General features: G+C 39.0%; 1 long non-coding RNA gene across 1 annotated transcript; it reads left to right on the top strand.

Moving 5' to 3' along the window:
* The first annotated feature begins 383 nt into the window (after positions 1–383).
* On the top strand, positions 384–22,124 carry LOC120595554 (uncharacterized). The gene is made up of 3 exons (XR_005650903.1): positions 384–547; positions 675–819; positions 20,503–22,124. It is a non-coding gene; the product is annotated as an uncharacterized LOC120595554 (long non-coding RNA).
* The last annotated feature ends 184 nt before the right edge of the window (positions 22,125–22,308 follow it).

Here is a 22,308-nt window from a genome sequence, read left to right as displayed (position 1 = left end):
GTTGATAACCAAGGAAAGGAACATCTTTCACAGTTGGAAACAGTGAATTGGGAAATAAGGCAAATTCCCCTTTACCCGTCTGGTCCAATTATTTGGCTTACAAATATTACTACCATTCATGCATTCATTCACTCATTCTTTAGCCTTAACTCTTCTCCAGATACAGTACAAGGCAAATCAGCAAAAGAAATATAAAGAAGAAAACTTGGTTTCTTTCTTCAAGTTCACAGTCTACCAAGGAGCACATATCTGCATAAGACTGCAAAGGGCCTGGTTTCAGAAGGGAGGTGTGCACACACAGCGGCATAGAACCATGGAACTTTTGTTCTTTTTGTCTGGGTCCTGAGAAAGTGAAACAGAACATGGAGGGGTAGGCATGGCTGGGACTCTGGGCGGAGCTTCTCCAGTTCACCTCCCTGTTGGCGGAGTTGACTTCATTGTGGCACTTACCCATGGCCTGGAGAAACCTGTCAGCAGTGCCTTGGCTCTTGGAAATTTGTATAACTCATTTTGCTGAGTAAATCTGGCCAAGGCAGGTAATGTGCAGGTAGGTAATGAGAAAGCTAGGAATGAGAGCTGATGTTGTTTGGTATTTTTTATGTACCAGACACCATACTAGTCCATTTAATGACCTTGGCAACTCTGTAAATACTTCCGTTATTCCCATTTTACAGATAAAGAAACCGACCCTGAGGAGGTTAAGTCTATGCTCAAGGACATGCAAGCTAAGTGGCAGAGCTGGGATTTCCTTCAATAGTCTGACTTTACATTGCAAGCCTTTATCATGTGCTCCTGGATATCCAATACTTCATGACACAGGTAAGCAGAGTTCCTCTTTGCGAGGAACTCCAAGAGTACACCATGCCGGGGATGTAGAAGGGGCTGTGGGAGTGCTGACCATTAGAAAGGGAAGGAGGTTTCATCCTGCGATAGTAGTGTTTCTTTGGTTTTGGGGTTGAAGATCAGCCAGATGAGACAGACTTTGGTGTAAGTAGTGGTTGGGAGCAGCTGTGTGGTTACAGGGACTGGGAATGGTGTCTTCACATCGATCCAAGAAACTGAGTTTCGTTTCCTACTCGTGGAGCCATTCTGAACAGGCGTGTGGTAATATTTCTGAGCCTGAGATCTCTTGCTCTCTGCTCAGCCAGACACCAGAATCAATTGAATAGGAAAGCAGTTGTCTCTTTTTTGTTCAATGGATGAGTTTAAACCAATCTTTTTGTTTTGTATGTGGGAAACCATAATAAAACAGAACTAGCCTTCCAAACACAGGTTGCTCTATATAACTAGGAAGCTAAACATGGCTGTAGAAGTGACAACTTCACAAACCTTCAACAAACAGCAGAGAAAAGAATATTATAGTCATTTATTGGTGAGGATATAATTCTGTTCGTGGACAAAAGAACGATCTTTTCTTGATGATAGCTTTACCATAAAGCTTTAGTAAATAGGTGACTTTGTATTCTGCCCTGAGAGTATGTTTTCAGTTGAAGATAGTATTCTTTTTGGCTTCTGACATTGGTACTAGAAGGCACTGACGTAAAAGCTCATTCATGAAAGTTTCTACAAGTATTGCCTCGATTTTAAATGGAAAAGAAGTGCAAATTAAGATATGAAACAGAAGCATGACTCTGAATGTCCTGTACACAGGGTTTGGATCTTTCTTTGAAATGACGGAGTGTTTGAAAACATATGGTCCCTTTCCATGCTCTATCTCCTCCTGCCTTTTTACTGAACTGAGTTGTAGAGAGTCCACTCAAGCCAGGTTTTTCCTCTGTATTTTTGCCCTCTTGAGCCCTCCAGTCGTCCGGTGAGCCATTTTCTGCGTTTTAGGTAGTCGGCACGTGTTATACAAGTAACTACAAAAATAATGCAGCAGTAACACTCTTGCACAAAAATCTTTACGCATTAGTGAGTTGGCCTATGGGAGAGAAACTGAAAGGTGGGACTGCTAGGCCAAAGTATAAATGCACTTGAATTTCATGAACATTAGGAAATTACTTTGCAAAAGGCTGCGTTTGCTCTCCTACACAGACTGCACGGAGTGTCCATCTTCCACTTGCACTTTTCCCAGTGCCGGTTAATATCTTTTTCATTTTTGTAAATCTGATGGGTAAAAAATGTTATCTTAGTGTTGTTTTAATGATTTCCGATTCTTCAATTACCACAGGTTGAGTTTATTTTAATGTTTATTGGTGATTCGCTTTCTTCTTTTTTTGAACTATGTGTTTAAATCTTTAATGCATTTTTCTAGTAGATTCATGACATTATTCTTAGAAATTTGTATATTGACTTTTTTTTTTGTATTTTCTCTCACTTTCCTTGCTTTCTGAAGATCTTAATGATGTCTTTCAAAGTATCTAAGTTGAAAGATTTAGGTAGTAAAATCTACCAATCTCTGTACTTATATCCTTTGAGTTTTGTGTGTTGCTTAGAAAGACTAGGAAAAAATACGTATATATGTGTGTATATATATATATTCTATATATATATGTTTCTAGTGCTTTATGTTCATAACTTAAATCATAATTTGTTAATAATCTTGGTGTCTGTTTCCTTCTAATACTAAACTTTTTTTTAATACTTTGAATCTTTCATTTGTATATAAAATGAAGTATATAGCTTATGTTTTCCAAATATATACCTAATTTTTCTAACTACATTTTGAGTAGCACATAATTTTACCTCCAAGGTGAAGCGCCACCTTTATCACATAATGAATTCTTATATTTGTTTATTTTGAGACTTTTATATTCTGTTCCAATTTGTTTGTCTATTCCTGGCACAGTCACCACAATGTTTTAATAATTGTAACTTTATATTTTGATTTGGTACATTTTTTTGATACAAAATTTAAAATCCGGGACTAGGTTCATTGGGTTAGATTCATCATAATTTCAGTGAAGGCCAATGTTATTGGGTTGTACAGTCATTGTCTAAGGCCATGCAAATATGACTCCAAGAGTACCATCCAATTCATTTAATTTTCACTCAGGACAACTGTCAGTAAAATTCAACACAAAAGCTTACAAGTATGTTATTTGACATTATACACCAGATTATTAAATGAATTAATGAACTTTTCAGTTTTTCTTTTTCTTTCCTTTCTTCTAGCAATGCTTTAATTGATTTCCAAAAGACTAGAGAAAATAGGTACCATTCTCCAAAATGTAGTTTTTACTTATTGTAGTGTTGTGATTCTTACAAATTGCAAGCAATCTAAATGTTTAAACAGCTTAGGTAAGTAGATTTTTGTATATTAATACAGCATTATATTATGCATTATATTATATATAAAAACAATGAGAGATTGTTTGTAATATGCAATGGCTTGAAAGGTTTAAGATATATTACTAAACAGAGCTGAATCAATCTGTACAACAGCATATGTAATATGATTCATTTTGTCTAAAATAATTTATTTACTAAACACACACACACACAAACATATCGAAAGAAATATGAAAAATAATCATTGAATCTTAGAGTTGGGAAGTATAAAATCATAAGTCTACATTATACATACTTATGTAATTAGAATAGTTATAGTGAACATATATAAGTTTTATAATAAGACAATAAAGATTTTAATCTTGGAATATGCAATTTTTAGATATATTTTTGAAAGATCTTACTTTCTACAATAATCTTTTCTTGTTATCATAGACTACTGAGAGTTCACTATGCCTCAGAAATCATGTTTTCTTCTATTACAGCACTATCTGTAGATGCAATTCGGAAGTATTAGCATTATCACAATTCTTTGAACTATTACTAAGTGCCAGACATAGAACAAAGTATGTAAGTTGCCTCATTTAATCCTGAAAACATTCCTTTGGGCTAGATATCATTCCCATATTATAGATAAGCAAAACTGAATATTAGAGAGATTAGGTTACTTGCCAATTAATCATATAGTAGGAAATCAAACTTTAATCTCTGATTACAACCATGGCTTCCTCCAGCATCCTCCAAAACAATTTTCAAGTGGAAATTAATAAACACAAATTAGGGAGACTTTTCAGAATTCTCCTCCTCGTATTTCTTTTGTAGATTAACTTAGTAGGGCTGCCAAACCATCAGAACGGGTAAAGTACGTTGTATAGATACCATGGAAACCGCTCTTGGCTTAGGTCTGTTCTCTTGGGGAGAAAAGCTGAAGCTAAGCAGCAGCATCTTTCTTTAGGGAGTGAATTACTTTACTAGGGCTTTGGTAATAAAGCAAAAAAACTGGTGGTTTAAACAGCAGGAATAGATTGTCGCATAGTTCTGGAGACCAGAAGTCCAAGATCAAGGTATTGGTTCCTTCTGAGAATCGTGAGAGATGATCAGTTTCACACTTCTCTCCTAGCTTTGAGTGGTTTGCTAACAATCTTTGGGGTTCCTTGGCTTGTATAAACATCACCCCAATCTATACCTTTATCTTCAAATGCCACTCTCCCTGTGTGCCTGTCTGTGTCCAGTTTCCACTTTTTATCAGGACAGCAGTCATGTTGGACTAGGGCCCCTCCTTATCCCACCGTGGTCTCATCTCAGCTAACTACGTCTGCAGTGACCCTCTTTCCAAGTAAGGCCACCTTCTGAGATATGGGGGGGAACACTTCAGCACAGGAGTTTGGGGGGACATAATTAAGCCTATAATGAGTGTAACGCTCTTATCCCTGGGGCCAAAGGACATGCTGCAGAATCCTCTGTTCACACTCGTAAGCTAGATGTCCCTTTGCCCAGCGCTGTGTGTGGGCGAGAGCACCGCAGTTCTCGGGAAAGTCCTTCAGTAGTTTTCTGTTTTCCTTCACTCTTTAGACACTCTGAGGAAGACTTTTTCTTTGAGCTTCTCGTTCGTGCTGCAGTCTTCTCGTACGCAACCTGATGCTAGCGTTTATGCAGTTGCTTGGAAGGTGTTATATATCTTAGATTAGTTTGCCAGGCTTTGGAAGTAAAATAACTTTGCAAAACCATCCTATTCATACTTTGGAGGAGATGGAGATTTCTATATGCAAAGCATTATACTTACTGCAGCTTCATACATTTCTGAGGCAGGACCCTCATCTAAAAAATTTACAGTATCAAAACTGCACACTTTTTTCTTCTGAGCTGCAACCTCCTAGAGTAATATAGAAAAGGCCTAGAAATATTTGACCTAGAATTAGCAGTAGTCAGTAATTTCTTGTACCTTAATAAAAAAAAACAACAACATGAATTTTGGATCAGGTTTTGTGCTTAGAGGTAGCTGTGGGGATGTATAAAAAGAATCATGGTAGAGACACTGCTAGTTTCCTGCATATTGTTCTCTCTGCTTCCAAATATTACAACCTGTTTTTCATTAGAGAAGCAACACTCTCTATTTTCCTCTTCAGAATTCCTTGTTGCTAAGCCTGGCCAGGCCATCTGACCTCGTTTTGGCCACTAAAATGTAAGCAGACGTCTACTCCATAGAGCTTTTGGAAGAGCTATAGTTTTTTTTCTTTCTCTTTTTCTTTCTTTTTAATTGCTTTTGTCTCAAACTGTGGCACTGTCACTCTCATGATTGTAAGAGGCTGCTCTACCTTCATCTGAGTCGTGGGCACAAAGACGAGGGAAGCACAAGAGCAACAGCTACATGCAGTTAAGGAAGCCAGAGTGAGTCTTGGCATTTGAGGATTTTCACAAGCAGCCCCTCCAGCCCGGAGCTACCCTCCTTTACACCTAATTATACAAGAGGAAAACAAACTCTTATTTGGTTAATATGCTGCAACTGGATTTTTGACACACACAGTCGTGTTTGACACTGACTGATACATCAACCATCTCTGGCTTCTCGGTAAAGGTGAGTGAGCAGTTGACTCCTGTTGGACAGTGTGGTGCCACCTGTCTGGAAATGCTTCTTCTCTTTCCAGGAGTAGCTCCCATGGACAGGATGTCACTGTGAGGGAGGCTGCTGCTATGACTGCCAACTCTAGCAGTGGTGACAGCCCCTCTAGAAACTAGGCCCTTGGAAGCAGCTCTGGGACTCAGTGGATGTTTGAATTTACTGCCAGTGCTTTCGTGTCGCCCACACGTCTCCAGCAGGCCCTGGGCAGCTGCTGGGTCCCCATTAAAAGGTCAGCTCAGGATATTTTTTCCAAGAACTTGAGGGCAGCATGTTCCTGTTGAGTTCTCTACTATGTTCGTTGGATAGCACATAGATCTTTCAAAGAAAAACTCTCTTAAGGAACTTCCTGAAAGCTCTTTGAATTTGTCCAAGAAAATAAGCTGCGTAATCCCATGTGGTATCATAATTTTAGTGTTTATCTAGTCTATTTTTTTATTTTTCTGAAGCCAGCATGTATCTTCTAGTTCATGTAAGTCGGAACCCTGATAGCCTTTAGCTGTGTGCCACCATTCTGGAGCACCAAGGATTAAGTCATTAGTAGATTTTTACAAGAGACCATGTTCTTCTTTATAGGTGTCCCTTGAGACATAAAGACATGCTTGCCAGAGAAGGAGGGGTTGGTGTGTGACTAATGGCCCTGTGGTAGCAGAATTTTGGGGGGAGTGATGAAAATGTTCTGAAATTAGACAGTGACGATGGTTGCATAACTTCGTGAATGTACTAAAAAATCACTGAATTGTGCACTTTAAAAGAGTGAATTATATGGTATGAGAGTTTTATGGTATGACATGGGTCCCTTAGATGATTATGACTCAAACCCTAGGTTAAGAACCACCACTATGTCACACCATGCTACCCATGAGGGACAGGGCTACACGCTTACATGTATACACACATGCATACACATATGCCGGTATAATACATTTATGCTGGGTTCCTCTGCTTTTTTTGCCTGGTTTCAGCCTGTAGCCTTATGTCCTACAGATAAAATGTGTCAAGACATGGTCTAGGCATTATCGAACGTGGCCGTGAAATATTGCCAGTGAAAGCGTCACTTCTCCTTGCCTACCATTTAACTTCTTAATCTACTGATCTTGAGAACTTACTTGGCTTAATCAGAATGAGTTGAAATGTTTAAAAAATTAATAAAGAAAATGCCCAAAGGGTATTTTATTACTATCATGAGCTTTCAAAATTATAGGACACTCGGAGAAAGTATAATAACCTTGTAAAATTGGCTGTTAGACTCTGTTTTATTCATCTTTGAATCACAAATACTTGCTGGACATGAACTTGGTGGTCGATAACTTTCTCAAAATGAACCATTTCTATCTGTCACGAGAGGAAACTTTAGACACTCTCTCAACTAACCTCCCTCCAACCTACCTCCCCTCCTGAAATTAAGTGACTTGCACCAGGTATCTTGCCTTTTTTAGCTGGAGAACTGTCTGGAACCAAGGTCTTCTGTCTCCTGGATAAGGGCCATTTGTTCCTCTTCGTTCAAATCATCAAAACCTAGCATCGTTAAAACACTGTTTGATCAGGGTCGTGGACATCCCTGATGACAAACCAGATCTAAAATGTGGAAGGTCATGGGAATAAAAGTTCAAGAACGGGACAGTATTTCAGTCCTTTGCGGCTTAGAATTTAGCATTTTTATGGTGACTTCTTTATATTAACTGGATTTCCATGACTCTGTCCCCTCGGGTCGCAGTTGTAATTATGTAGCAGTTAACATCTTCTCTGGGCCCAGCACATGCCATAATTAGCTGTGTTCTCTCCACAGCATATGACTCAGCCCCATGTGGTTCTTCTGTATCAAAGGCGGGGCGGCCAGATTTTTTAACCGCAGTACGTGAGCGTGTAGTGGCGGATGGCTGCACAGCCCGAGCGTACCGGGCCCTTTTGAAGAGCAACCTCACCAAGAGCGAGCAAGCAAACAAACAAAACCGGACCCTGGGATTTATTTTTGAGAAAAGGAAAGAACATTCTTGGGGATGTTTCCAAACACTGCATCATTTTAAAAGAAAAGCATGTCTTTTTTTTTTTTTTTTTAAGAGCTAAAATAGAAATAAATGAGTGAGAACTTTGAGGTTGACCTTGATCAGGAAGGAGGGCACTTCCTGGTCTGTAATCAGAGAGCTGCAGAGGTTTATTCGGTTGAGCAAGGGTGCTGAGTATAGTGCAGTATGTATGTAGTGGGAAGAACACTGGTCTCGGGGTCAGGAGACTCAATTTCTTATCTCTGCTCTGCCACTAATTAAGTATCTGAAGTTTTCTGACTCTGATAAATCCCATTCCTATCTGAGATGACTTATGCAAGACAGCTATTATAAATATAAGATCTTACATTATTATTAGACCAGCTGGAAAATAGAGCATCTCAAGCTCTCTTCTGCACATACACATTAATCTCCATGCACCCGTGAAGAACCCGAGAGAAGGAAAAGTCTTCATCGCTGCCCTGATAAGCTTATTACAGGCTCAGTGGAACTCGCCATCAGAGAGTTCCTTATTATATTAGTAATGACCTGTAAGAATGGAGACTCTTTCACTTACCAGAATTCCACAGGCGAATACAGCTGTATTTGTTGGGAAAAGCACTTACAATGGAAGGCTAGACCCAATGAGCATAAATATAAACTTTACTGCTCTGTGCTACTTGAGGGGACAGATTTTCTTGCCACCCCTCAGAGGGAGGGTAGAAGGAAATAGGAAAAGGGGAAAGAAAGTGAGGTTAGGGTGATGATAGTGGTGCTACATGATGTGCAGGGTGACACCGCTTCGTAACCCTCAAACCTTGACTTTTCTCAAAAATTAATAAAGGTATGTGTGAAGATAGAAAGAGGCAGTTAAAGAGAGAAATCGTGAAGGGATCCTACTTTACATTCATACTAATTCTGAAGGGAAGCAAGCTTGACTTGGGTACAGGAATGAGGAGGCAGAGATGAGAGAAAATCCGATCTTCTGGACCAGCCGGAATATTATGTGCGCTTTTGACTTCCATTCTATGGAATTGGACTTCAGATCAAAGTCAGTATATCTTAAAAGAGAATTTATAACTTAAACATACCAGCTAACACCTATGATTTGTGTACTTTTCACATTCCAGGTACTGTTCTAAGGGCTTCATGTGTGTTTCATACACACATGCAAAGATTATTTCTTTTAATCTTTACACCAGCCCCATAAAATAGATATTATGATCTCAGTTTCACACTTGGAGAAGCTAAGACTCAGAGAGTTTACATAAATGGTCCAAGGACACATAGGTGTGAAGTGCAGTCTCGATTCCAAATAAGCTCCAACATTAATTTATTAATTATTCATTAACATAAAAATGAATCAAGCACTTTATCTACTAGACATCAGAGGTGTACAAAGATGATCTAAAGTGAATCTTGCCACAGCGTATTTACTTTATTATCTAACAGGAGCTAGAGGGAGAAGACAGCCATGTAATCAAGACAATGTGAGGCATGAGACATGTGAGAGGTTTAAATGCTGGCAATTTCAGAGGAATCAAAGGTCAAATCCCCAAAAGTCTAAATAATCTGAGTTATTTTCTCTTGTTGTGCTGGCGAATAGCTAATTTATAGTCTGGATGTGACCCAAAGTTGGACATTCTCCTGTCCAGTGTCATCAGTCGTGACAAGGGTTCCACCTCTTCATTAGTTTCAATGCCTTTGATAGTCTCTATTGCAGATTCTTGAGATCACGGGCTGTGGTCACATCAGAAAGCTCACTGCGTTTCATCCTGTCCATTCCCCATCCAGCATTTTTCCTGTCTTTGAGCTCCCTCCCTAGGTTTTTGTTTTTCTCTCATTTACCACATTCTTCCTCTTTATCTCTTGGTTTGCATCCCCACATTCCCTTCCCAATGCTACCCTGAAGAGATTTTAAGGAAATATTTTCCCAGCAAAGCAGACTTCTTTAATGGAAAGATTTATTGTTTTATTGCAAATAGAACACATTTTCCTTCACGTAGAAATTTCTTTCGTGGATTTATAGATCCATTTGAGTCTTCTTTTTCTCAATCGCCCCCTACTTCCTAAGTCTTCTCCAATATCTCCAGTTTCTAACTCTCTTCCTTGATCTCAACTATCTTGATATTCTATTGTTCATTAGCTCACAATTTTCCTATACATGGGATTGGCGTTTATGGATAGTACATGAAACTTGAATCAGCCAAATTTTTTATGTGCCATTCTCATAAAAGAGTTGGAGGGAGAAGCTATCATGGCAATTAGAGCTGGCCTGGAAGTTGTCATTTATTTGATTTTCCCTATTTCATCAATTCTAAAGTAAATTTCACTTTCCAGTGGAAAAGGGGGAAACTTTCTTAACATATTGCTGTGATAGTATAAAAACAATTTGATATGTTGGTGCTAGTACTGGTCCTGAAATCAGAGAGACTCTATAAATTCCTGCTCTACCACTTCACAGTTCTCCTACCTGGGCAAAATTATACCTAGTCACTCTGAGTCTCAGTATCCTCAACTATGTGTACTTCATAGTGTTATTATAAGGGTCAAGATAAAATAAATATGTATGTAGAACATAGTAGACACTGAATAAATGGAGGCAAATGATTACACTAGGAGTCTAAAGCATGTCCATTAAGAAAATCAACACTTGCAAAAACATGAAGATTCTTAAATTCCAACATTCTCTTTGACTGTTTTCACCAACATTAGAAGGTGATGCATGGGTTGGCTATTCATTGGTTTAATCCAGTTACAAATCTGTAGATATATAGTATGAGTATTTATAATTGAATTACAAACTCTGCCAATGTAGAGAGGCCTAGAGTTTTTCAGCATTCATAGCTGAAAAAAATATTCCACGCCTGAGTCTAGGTTTCACATGTCTGCAGTTCATTTCCTGGGAAGCCTTCTAACTATGTAATTTTCCATAACTTCAGGCTTTGTTATCAGTTAAGGACCCTGCTGGGCTTATCAGCAGTTCTGGCAGCAACAGGCAGAGGTTAGGGGTGGGGACCGAATGTAGGTGGGGGCTTTCCAATTCCAGGGGAGAAGATTCTTTGTAATAACAAAGCAGATATATACCTTATCTGGGATATAAGATCTATGCGAGGAAGTAAGTAGAGGTCCGCAAGAGAATGTGCTGACAAGCTAAAGAGTAATGATTGAATTTAATAAATAGTTCCATGTATGATAAAGCTCCACATTCATTTTTGTGTTTTATATGGGAAACTGAAAGGAAAACCCCTTTGAAACAATTTTTTCTAACGTTCATTTACCTTAAATGAAAAGGGTAATGATCAGGGAATAACAAGTAACTGCCATCATTTATTGAACAATTATTATGTTCCTCCAGAATTATATAAAGTAGATATTCTTAGTTTTTGTTGTACGGATGAGGGTTGTGAGGTTTAGTGATATTAAATGATTCCCTGAGGTCAAGAACTAAGAACTTACTTCCAAGAATCCATCACTTCAACAGTTTCCTTTTATCTAAAAGTGTAACTAAGGATTGTTTAGTGATATCATTCGATTTCATTTTGTCCTATTAGTTTCAAAAGACATTTTGAAACTATGACATATTCAGGATTGCTTAAATATGGAAGAATCCAGTTTGAAAGGCATGAAGATTACTTCACTTTTTCTATAAACAGCATAGCTGGTCAAGACAGCTTCTAAAATGTCTTTTTATGAAAAAAATAAAATAAAAGATTCTACAAACCCTGATGCCTCTTAAAAATACAAGGACAATACTAAATGAAATATATTTAGTTCCTGAATACTGGGAAGTCTTAAACAGATTCAAAAGGAAGATAATACTGTCCAAACAAAATTTGATCTTATCCTTTTCTAGAATTTAGCCTCCTTCAGGGTGTGAAATCTTATCTTTGTATGCTTCAAAGCACTCATCACAGTTTTTAGCAAAGAATGTGCCTTCAATGAAATTTTTATCAAATAAATAGCATTTAAATATCCCAGACATCTCAGAAAATCTTGTTTTCATGTTTCTTCATGATTAAAGCATTTTGTTACAAAATAAACAAACAAAACGTTATAATGATTAACTCCTCTCCAAATATATGACATAGGACAGTTAATTAGGAAAAGCAAGATTATGGTTATTTGAAGTTTTACTGTATTAAAAATGAGACCTCACATTACTAGAGACCATTTAGCAAAATTTTCTGTTAGTTAACTCCTTTTCCATGATGATTTTTCCTGTTTTACTGACGAGGAAATGGAGGCCGAACGATATGTAATAAAGTGCCTAAAAATATACAGCAGGTTGGTGGACAGGCCTGATTTAAATCCTACTTCACCATCCAGGTTGACTCTGAACTCTTATTCCATCAACTACACTATACTCTCTCCTAGTACTGAAAATCAGTACTAAAGTTTAGGGTAACTTTATGTTATAGACATTGACCATAGAAAAAGAATAATCCTCAGGAGGTATCTGGACCAGTAGCATCAGCCGTACACAGGGGCTTTTTAGAAATTCACAGTGTTGGAACTCACTCACTTCCTAGTAGAGCAGAATCTACGGTAGTCACCTTCTCATCTGAGGTTTCACTGTACCAGTGGTCAACTATGGTTTGAAACTATTAAATGGAAAATTCCAGAAATAAACAATTCATAAATTTTAAATGGTGCACCCTTCTGAGCAGCGTGATAAAATCTCCAGCCCTCCTGCTCCATCTGTTCAGGACGTGAATCACCCCTTGGCTGACGTCTCCACACTGTACATGCTGCCCGCCCGGGAGTCACTTAGTAGCTGCCCTGGTTGTCAAGTGAACTGCCATGGTATCGCAGCGCTCGTTCAAGTGACTTACTTCATAATGCCACACTCGCCTAACTTTTATTACAATATATTGTTATCATTGTTTCATTTTATTATTATTGTGAATCTCTACTGTGCCTCATTTATAAATTAAACTTCACCAAAGAGGTGTATGAATAGGGGGGAAAAAAAAGCATGTGTAGAGTTTGGTACTATGTACGGTTTCACGCGTCCACTGAGGGTCTTGGAAGGTATCCTGCAAATAAGGGGGTGACTGTACTTTTAACGTGCTCTCTTGGGGATTTGTATGTACGCTGGTGCTTTAGAAGTGCTGCCCTAGAAGCTGTGCCCCTTGGCATCTCAGAAGGAGTTTTTTTTTAGAGGATAAAATAAGACTGCCTTTTCGAATAGGCCTCTTTCCATCCTTGGGAGCGAAAAATATTTTGAGCGTTATGATTTCTGTCAGGAATATGGCAGAAGATCAAAAATGTGTGTTTTGGAATCACTCACTAATTTATTCTGCCAGATTGCTTTTATCTTATCAGTGCTGAGGAAATTAAGCCTCGGCAGGGCAGTTTCTCACTTGGAGGCACCAGCGTTCACAGCCTTTCCTGCGGAACAGGGAGCAGATGGGCCTGGACGTAGCTGCTGTGCGTTCTGGTAGCGAGGCAGCCATCTTCCATGAGCTGCCCTGGAGCAAAGGGGGAAGAGTTCTGTGTTAATTTTTTAATGTCTTTTTAATTCCAAGTATCCAGCCAGAGTCCCTGAGTTTTTCGAGAGAACTGAATTCTTCTCTTTTATCATCTTTGTAATGAAAGCCAGCTCAAGGAGCCATTTATTTTTCTCAGTTTTCGTTTCTGGTTTTCTTGTTAGTTTTCCTATTTTGGGTACAGTTCAGGGTGAAACTCAGTTATCATTATTTGCTAACTTTCATTTGCATTTGAAGTTATCTTGGAACAAAAACAGATACATACCTGTGCCAGTCAACATGGCCAGAATAATACTGCATAACAACATAAAACATCCATGGCATTCAGCAATAAGCGTTTATTTCTCACACCTGTGGAGGTGGGGGCTTGGCTCACCTGGGAGGAGCTTGGTTAGGGCAGCTACCTGCTGTGGCTCTGCTCCACAAGTCTTCCATTCTCCTGGTACCTGCAGGCTGGGTATGCTCTTCTCGTGGAGATAGCACAGGTAAGGACAGCAAGCAGAACCATCCAAAGACATCCACTTGCCTCCTCTCAGCACTGAATACTACTGTCACCATTACTTTGTTCCACTGACCAAAGCGAGCCTTTTGGCCAAACCTAAGTTCACAGGGCAAGGAAATGTATTCTCCTTTGTTCAATGGGAAGAACTATAGAATCACGTAGCAAAGGGTGTAGATAGAGGGAGAGCTGAAGAATGCGGGCCATGACTACAATCTATGCAACCTACCACACTGCCCGTTTTGTTTTCCTGTGATTCAAAGATTCCTAGCCTCACATTTCTGACATCAGTAGGCATTCCGATATACGTAACATAATGGATATTGCATGATTTCTTTCAAAATATGCTGAAAAGCAATCTACTTAACACTTTGAGCTCAATTTATTCCCAATCTTTTTTCATGCTCTTAAGTAATGCGACATTATAGAAAAATCACATCATGCTAATTATAAAATCATTTTAGTTGCCCAACATTATGGATTTTTTTTTTCCTGATAATATAGCCTTTCAGAAATGGTCAGATCACATTGGGGAGAATTGCTGAATGTAAATAGTGGTGAATAATTCAAATACCAGTTATGAATCTATTGAGAAATAAGTTCAAGATAGAGAATTCAAAGAATTCTTTTATATATTAATAGTATTAACATCCACTACTTTTTAACAACACTTTCAGATTATAAAACAACTTTCCTTAATTTTCTATTTGAAGTACATGAAAAACCTGTTTTCTATACTTTTCGGAAATGACTGGAAGATCATCTTAAAAATAAAGCAGGCTGATTGCCTTACCCCAATATCTTCCTCCCTGTTCTTAAAATCTAAAATTTCCTTCATCGAGAGTTCCTCTTTGGGCTATGATTTTATTGATTTGTAAGATATTTCTCATATATCAATTTATTTTCTCTCTCCTTCATGCACGGGAGATGGAAAAAAATCAATTATCAAAACATCAGCCTCTAAGGAGGCCAACCTTTTACATGATCTTTCACTTTAACTACCTTTGTTTTATCCTCTTTCTCCCAAACTGGGCTATGATCTTGCCTTGTATAACCAAAGGTCTCATTAAAAATTATAACTAAACGAAAGAGCAATTTTCCATAGGATTAATGATGTTCCTTTCTTAGAATTGTTCCTCATGGGATTACTGTGAGGACTAAGTGAATTAACACATGCAAACCACTTGGAAGAGTGCCAGACACAAAATATATAATTACTAATAATATTTGCCATAGCATCTGCATCATTTTATTGCACTGAGTTTTGAGATTGTCTGTCTTTTCTTGTTAGATAGAACTTTCGTCCTACATCTAGAGAAATCCATGGCAAATAATAGGTGCTACATATTGGTTAATGAAATGACTTGAGTATTCATTATGTATCAGAATCATGCAAGGCATGCAAGGCATTGAGTATGAAAAAATAACGATTAGCTAACACCTGCCCTGGAGAAAGGCACAGTCTATGAGAAAAGACACATACGTAGATTATAAAATATAATATAAAATGGGTGGGATGGAAAATATATAAAGAGTAGTTCAGGGGCCAGATGCAAGACCCACAGCTTTGGCTTGGATGGCAGCGGCATTGTCTGGGCAACTAAGAAAATGAATTAGAGCAGTGCTTCTCAGATTTCCTGTGGATCAGAATTACTTGGAAGAATTTTTAAAACACAGATTGCTGGGTCCTGGGCCCAGAGTCCCTAATTGAATTGATATGGAGTGGGCCTGAAAATTCTGACAAGTTCTCAGGCAATGCTGATGATGCTGGTCTAGGGAACACACTTTGAGAACCACAGAAGAGTCATTTTTTGAAACTCTGTCATCATGCAGAGAATAGAGGTGCAAACATCGGGAGAGGTAGAAAAGGCCCCTATGGTATAAGGTGCTTCACATTTATTCTCATGTATTTGTCTCCAGCGATGTTATGCAGTAGGTTTATTAGGCAGGGTAGTGTCTAGGCCATGCTGCTAATAACAAGTGAATCATGAACTCTCAGTGTTACACACACATACACACACACACATACACACACACATACACACACACACACAGAGTTTATTTTTATTTATACATATTTCTTGTGCAGGTAGATGGGGCTCTGCTCTACATAGTCACTCAGGGACTATATTAGACACTCTGGCCACCACCTGAGCTTAGATCCTCAGTCCCTTCAGTGGTTGAGACTTGCTCACAGTTAAAGAGAGCTGCCACGCAATGATTGGTCGGGCAAAGTGCGGAATACAGGCCTGGCCCATGTGCAGGGTGGTGGGACAACTCTGAAGAGCCAGTTCAGCTCTAGAACTTAATTGGATTGGACTTATTTAAACCTGGATCCATGTGGACCCTGTCTTAGGCTAGATTTCCCAGGGGACAGACTCTGACATTTTCTGTTCAGGAAGATTATTGGGGAGTGTTCTCAATATCAATATCTGGAGCAAGTGGAGAAGATAGGACCGGGCAGAGGGCGTCATTGCATTAGTCTGGAACTGAGATGGGAGCCTACGCCTGTCCGGGCTGCTCGGCTCGGAAGCTGGCCGCAGAGGAGGCTCACCACCATCACGGAAGAAACAGAAGCACCTGTGGCTGAGGATGATGGGCTCTGCTTTGACTGGCTTGATCTTTGGAGAACCACTTTGGCATTTGCCATGGATTTCACGTTTCTCTTTGCTGATTAGAAATTAATTAGAGCATCGGTATCATCCGGGGAAAGTTTTTTGAAATTTATGATCTAGGCTCTGCTCCATAAATCAATCTATGTTTCCGACTCACCAGACTTGAGTTTTGTGTTTCATTCTAGGCAGTACATTGTTCAAATGACCTCTTAGAAACAGAATCGCACATAGAAGAGGCTCCAGTAGGTTAGGGAGAGTGTTTGTCACAATTGCATTGTATTCCACCCCCCACCCCCAGCCTGGAATAGTACCTGCCACAGAGTAGATGTTCAAGAAACGTTTCATTAAGTAAGAGAAACTGCATAAATATTACATGAGTTCAGCTTTAACTTAACAGAGTGAATGTCTGCACACTTAGAGCTCTCTCTGAGACAATGAAATAGCCTGCCTTACAAGCTAAAGCAAGACCTCATCACTGAGAGGGCCCAGACATAGGTAGGATGACATTCTTCCAGCAAGGGATATTGCAAGATCAAATTCCTGCCCTGGGTAAGAATTTGGGTTTTTAAGGCTTCTTTCGATTTTAAGATATTTAATATTTCAAGGCTAGAAAGTGACTATTCTTTGTGGAAAGAATTGGCAGAAGATGATGGTAGCTGGTGTACACAGGAAGTTTTGAATTTTCTGCTTTTATCAAATTCCCACAGAGATTCCAAAAACAGGTTGAAGGAAGTAGCATTCACTCTGTGACATCTGACTTAGAATATCAATTAATATACCAATTCTTTCTGCACTCAAAGATGGTTTCTTGGTGAAGACCAAGAACCTCTGGGCATGTAGTGATAAAGGGTTGTAGATCCAAAGATGCTTCCTGTTTTCACACACCCAGTACTCCAGGCTAATACTAGGGTATTAAATCTTTATATTGTAATTCGGTTTAATGGAGTAGGAGAAGAAATTATGATACAAGCTCTGTAGGGTAGGAGAATATGACTTCTAAAATCAGGAACCATAGTTACCTTTGAGGATTTGAAGAAAGCTTATATAAATTATATGAAGAAAAATGTACACATGATACATATCTTATAAACATGGACCTCTTGAAACTCATTCATGAGTTAAGAATCAGGGGATAAAGATGGAGATTTTTAGAGGCCCCTATGTCTTCTAGGTATTCCCTTTTGAACATAAAAAGCTATTCTAATTCCCAATGCCCTATAAGGAAATATTTTATAAAGATATGACTTATTGCATTTATGAAGTCCACGAAGAGAGGAGTAACTTGACTCAGAGTCAAACAAGTTGAGTATGAAACTGATGTCTCATTTATACTGCTGGATATATTAAAGCAAGTCAGGCTTCAGCTTATGATTACAACACTTCATCCTAAGTGGTATAAATGGCACTTGTTTTTGGAATACTTGTCTGCTTGAGTTACGTTTCAGCATCCTTCTAAGCGTGACATTCCATATGTAGTTGAATATCATGCCTGCTTTACCTGGTTAATGGGTAATGATGGATCTGCCCATTGGAAGATATGTCAAGCCAAAATGAATATATGTCTGAAATTACTACCAATATGGTGAACCCTTTAGGAATTTCTGGATGCATGCACCTGTTAATAGAGTGAGGGCATGGCTTTGGGGACAGAAAGATCCGGGTTTGAATTCAGCTTCACCACGTGTTACCTATATGATCTTAAGTCAGTTGCTTAGTTATCTTGAGCCCTAGATACTTCATGCGTGGGATGGGGCTGAGAGTGCAGTTCTGTTGTGGTGCTGTGTGTAAAGCACTAAGCTTCAGGTTTGGTACAAAGAAGATGCTCCATCTTAGTTCTTGCCATCTTTCCACTTAGGACACATTCTATATAAGTATTATCCAATAATAGATTCGTTTCTTTGATGGAAAGAAAATCAGGATCTGTTAGACAGCCCCTGCCAGGGGAGTACCCTGCAGTGAATACGGAGAGAGTGAGGTGCCAGGAGGAAGCAGCGAGATAAAAAGAAGTTGGGTGAGCCGAAGGGAACAGGGAAACAAAGCTCACCTCCCAAGAGTTTTTTTTCCTCTAGGGCCAGTGCTGAGTTCTCCCCACATCTCTTCAAGATTTACCTAATTTCAACACTTAACTTTCCCAACTGGACACTTTCCATTGGTCCAGAGGGAAGGAAACTGAAACATGGCTGACTTCTCTCTACCACCACACGCAAACATTTTTCACATTGTCTTCGGTAATCCTTGCCTTAACCGGGGAAGGGGCGGGGGCGGAGTAAAAATGCGGAGTTGGTTACGCAGAGAGGAGAGGTATGCAATCCTCCCTTCGGGGGAGTTTTAGAGAATTGTGAATATAATTGTAGGAAGGAATTTTACATTTTTCTGGGCTAGGATCGGCAATTTGGGCTGGCTGAATCTCTGAGGCTGTCTTCTGTGTTCTGTGCCTGTAGCCCCCCCTGCTCCTGAGTCGTCTCCGGACGTTGTCAAACGTTCCCCAGGGAGCAGAACTGCCCACAGCCGAGAACCGCTGTCACAGCCCAGCCTTTCATCCAATACGCAGCTATTCCTCTTACGGTTTTTCACTTTTCAATGAATCCCAGATATTTGATATCCATACATTTTCATCTTTCTTTGTATTGCATAGACGTTCAACTAGAAACATGAGGGTGAAGAAACCCACATTTACATTGTGGTCAACTGGAATTTTAGTAAAGCAAGATTTTGAGCTAGAAACTTCAGAGAATCCAGTATTTTTCTTTTCGTGGTGGATTTTGGAGTCGAAACCTGAATCATTAAGGGAATTTTTGATGTTTCATTGGCTAGAGATTTCAGAGATCAGACAATGGATCTTAGATAATCCTGCTCCCTTTAATTTGACCCTCGACAAGCTAACTTGTCCTTTGAGAGTGAGGACAATCACTGGACAGGGATTAATGGCCTCTGAAAGGTGCCTCAGTGCCACTCCATGGAGACTGAGGACAACATTATTTTCTGAATCATGCCTGGAGGAGCATTTCAGATAGACATGAAATGAAAGCATGCATGTAGAGCATCTTGCACTATGTCTAGTGTGGTTATTGCTAGTGAATACTGGCTGTTATCATCATTATCAGTATTTTTAGCACCATCAACACTCTGGTTAAACTACTAATCCACTCACAGGTTTGTTTGTTTTACTTTTTGTCTCTTTGAGTGATAAATTCACACCTTACGTTAGATTATAATGATGACTTTATTTTGAGTAATTCAATTAGTAATGCAAATGAAAAAGCTTTGTGTGGCTCCACCCAGTTCACAAAAATTATAGGACTACAATGAATAAATACCTGGAAATTAAATAGTCTAGACTCATAAGGTATTTCTTATGTCTCATCAATGGCCTCCAAGGACAAGTAGCAGATTCTAAGGAGGCGCAAAGAGATAAAAATTAGAAAGTCGTCATTGCTAATTGCCAGAATAATCTCAGGTGTCTCCGTGAACATCAAGGCAAAAAGTTTCTTTTAAAGCATCTCTGAGGGAAAGCTCATGGGCTATCATAGCCATAATGTCCTCTGAACCCATGTTTTGCTTTTTAAAAAGGGCTCTACCTTCTTTAAATCCCTGGATTACTATGCAGATACTGAAACATTTGTTCTGGAGAATTAGGGCACTGGATCAGAGGTAGTAGACTCAGGTGTAAGAGATCATTAACGCTGATTCTTAAATGGGGCAGGGACCGTGAGCCCCGGGGCTGAATTGCTGTCTGAAGAGTCTGGTGAGGAAATCTGGATGCTCAAGTCCTTTCCTCTGGAGCTGATTAAGAAGCAAGCTGTGGATAAGGAGAAAGGAAGAAAAGAAAAATACGCGAAACTGGTTACATGTACTTATCCAGGGCACAAGCAGGGTAACTGTAACTGTTGGGGCAGATTGGCTGTTTAGCCAGAGCAGTGCTGGTGATAAAAATAATGATAACGATAATGTAGACAATATTCCTTAGCAAGTGCGGTGCTAGACATGGTGTTGGGGTTCCATGTGCTTTCTGTCATTTCGCCCTCACAGAAATCCGGTGTGGACTCTTACTTTCATTTTGCAGACCAGGAAGCATCAAGATAAGAGCAAGGAGGCACTGTTCAAGTGGTGGAACTGAATTTCAAATCCAAGAGCAAACTTACCGCTCTTCACGACTTCTCTCTGCTGTGTGTCTTAAGACGTGGAAGTTCATTCCGACCGACCTGGAATCAGGATGGGGGTCAAAAGCCAGAACGGCTAGAATCCATAGTGACAAATAAGTATCATGGAAACAGTCACACGGAAACAGAAGTTTGTGGCCAGTCATTTCTGAGAAAACGAAGCAAATGGTGTTTTGTGCTGCTCTGTGAGGGAAAGTGGGAACTGTGTTCTCAAAAGTGGAAGAAAGGACAAAAGCACCTCCTGTTTCCGTAGAAACATGTCTAATGGCCTAATACTGCAAAATTTTAGCCAGTCTGGTTTGTATAAAATAATATTTAATGCGAGGTTTAAACTCGCTCCTTACTGAAATTCTTCATGGCTCGGTTTCCTTCATGCTTCAACATATCTCCTCTCTCACGCCTTCCATCCGGGTCTGTTAGGATGATTTACGGGATAATGTTTGTGAGAAATTCGTTGATTTGCTTTGGGAAAATTATGCAAGTACATAATGTAATAATTTGATTTATACTACCTAGAAAGAGTTACCTGAAGAGGAAAATTAAATAATTATGGGCCTAAGTAGATGATTTATGAGTAAAGTCTACAAAATACAAAAGTTCTAACAACAACTAAAATCCTCGTAAAGGATGAGATGGGCAGAAAATGGTATGGGTTGTTACAAATGCTTCTAGGTAAGATTAACAGGTTGAAATTGAAAAAGAAAACAATTTTATCCCTTATGACAACAATCAAGACATTCAGATTAATGATATACTTAGTACTTTCATAAAGAACCTTCAATCTTAGAGGGCATGAAAACAAAATATGGCAACATACAACATATTTGGAGGCAAGGAGGATGAGAGATGGTAGAATATAATGATTAATGCTTTGGGGACCTTTAGAGATAAGGTCATTGACTGCTATGGTCGGTGGCAAATACAGTTTCTGTGACTTTACTGCTCAGACTTAGAATATACCGAAATGCACATTAAAAGTTAGAATGCTTTTTTCAGACCATCTATGATTTATAGACTCACATGTTAACAATATATAATCTTAGACATTTGAGATAAAACATTTCCGTAATACAAACTCTACTGAATATTGGGCAATTCTGCACCAGTGTTCAGGGAAAGTACAAACTGTGTAATTCTTGGGAAAATAGTGAAGCAATACTAGACAGAAACTGTGGGGCTGGCCTATGTTACAGAAAGTAGACAAGGTGCCCAGTATCTTAAATCGTGTTTCTTCCCTACATGTGATTTGATACCAAAACTTACAGGGAATTATGACTTTAGTAAAAAGATGAGTGTTGACTATGGAAGTGGTACTTTGTCATCATGGCAAGGTGAAAGAGATGACCATAAAATAGATAAAAACAAGTCTTGGATCTTTTGAGTCAAGATCTGAGATGTTTAATTTTATTGCAATAACTATCAAGAAGTGACTCCGTGCACAGTACTATTCTAGGAACTGAGAGGAGAGCAGAATGAATGTCACCTGGATACTCACAGTGTAGTGCAAAAGACACAAATAAACATTAAAAATGATCCTTGAAGCAAAGGTAGACTAGAACAGTGGTATAAAGAGGAGATATAAATAGGAGGATGGGATAAGAAATTCATATGAAATGAGATCATTTAGGATTAGTTTTCAAATCCTTAAGTTAGCAAGGGATAGCAAGTAAAAAAGGATTTGTGATGAAAATATTTGCCGAATCAATTTG

This window comes from Pteropus medius, unplaced genomic scaffold, assembly GCF_902729225.1.
Source record: "Pteropus medius unplaced genomic scaffold, Ma_sr-lr_union100, whole genome shotgun sequence".
NCBI lineage: Eukaryota > Metazoa > Chordata > Mammalia > Chiroptera > Pteropodidae > Pteropus > Pteropus medius.
This window is presented reverse-complemented; position numbering and strand designations above follow the sequence as displayed.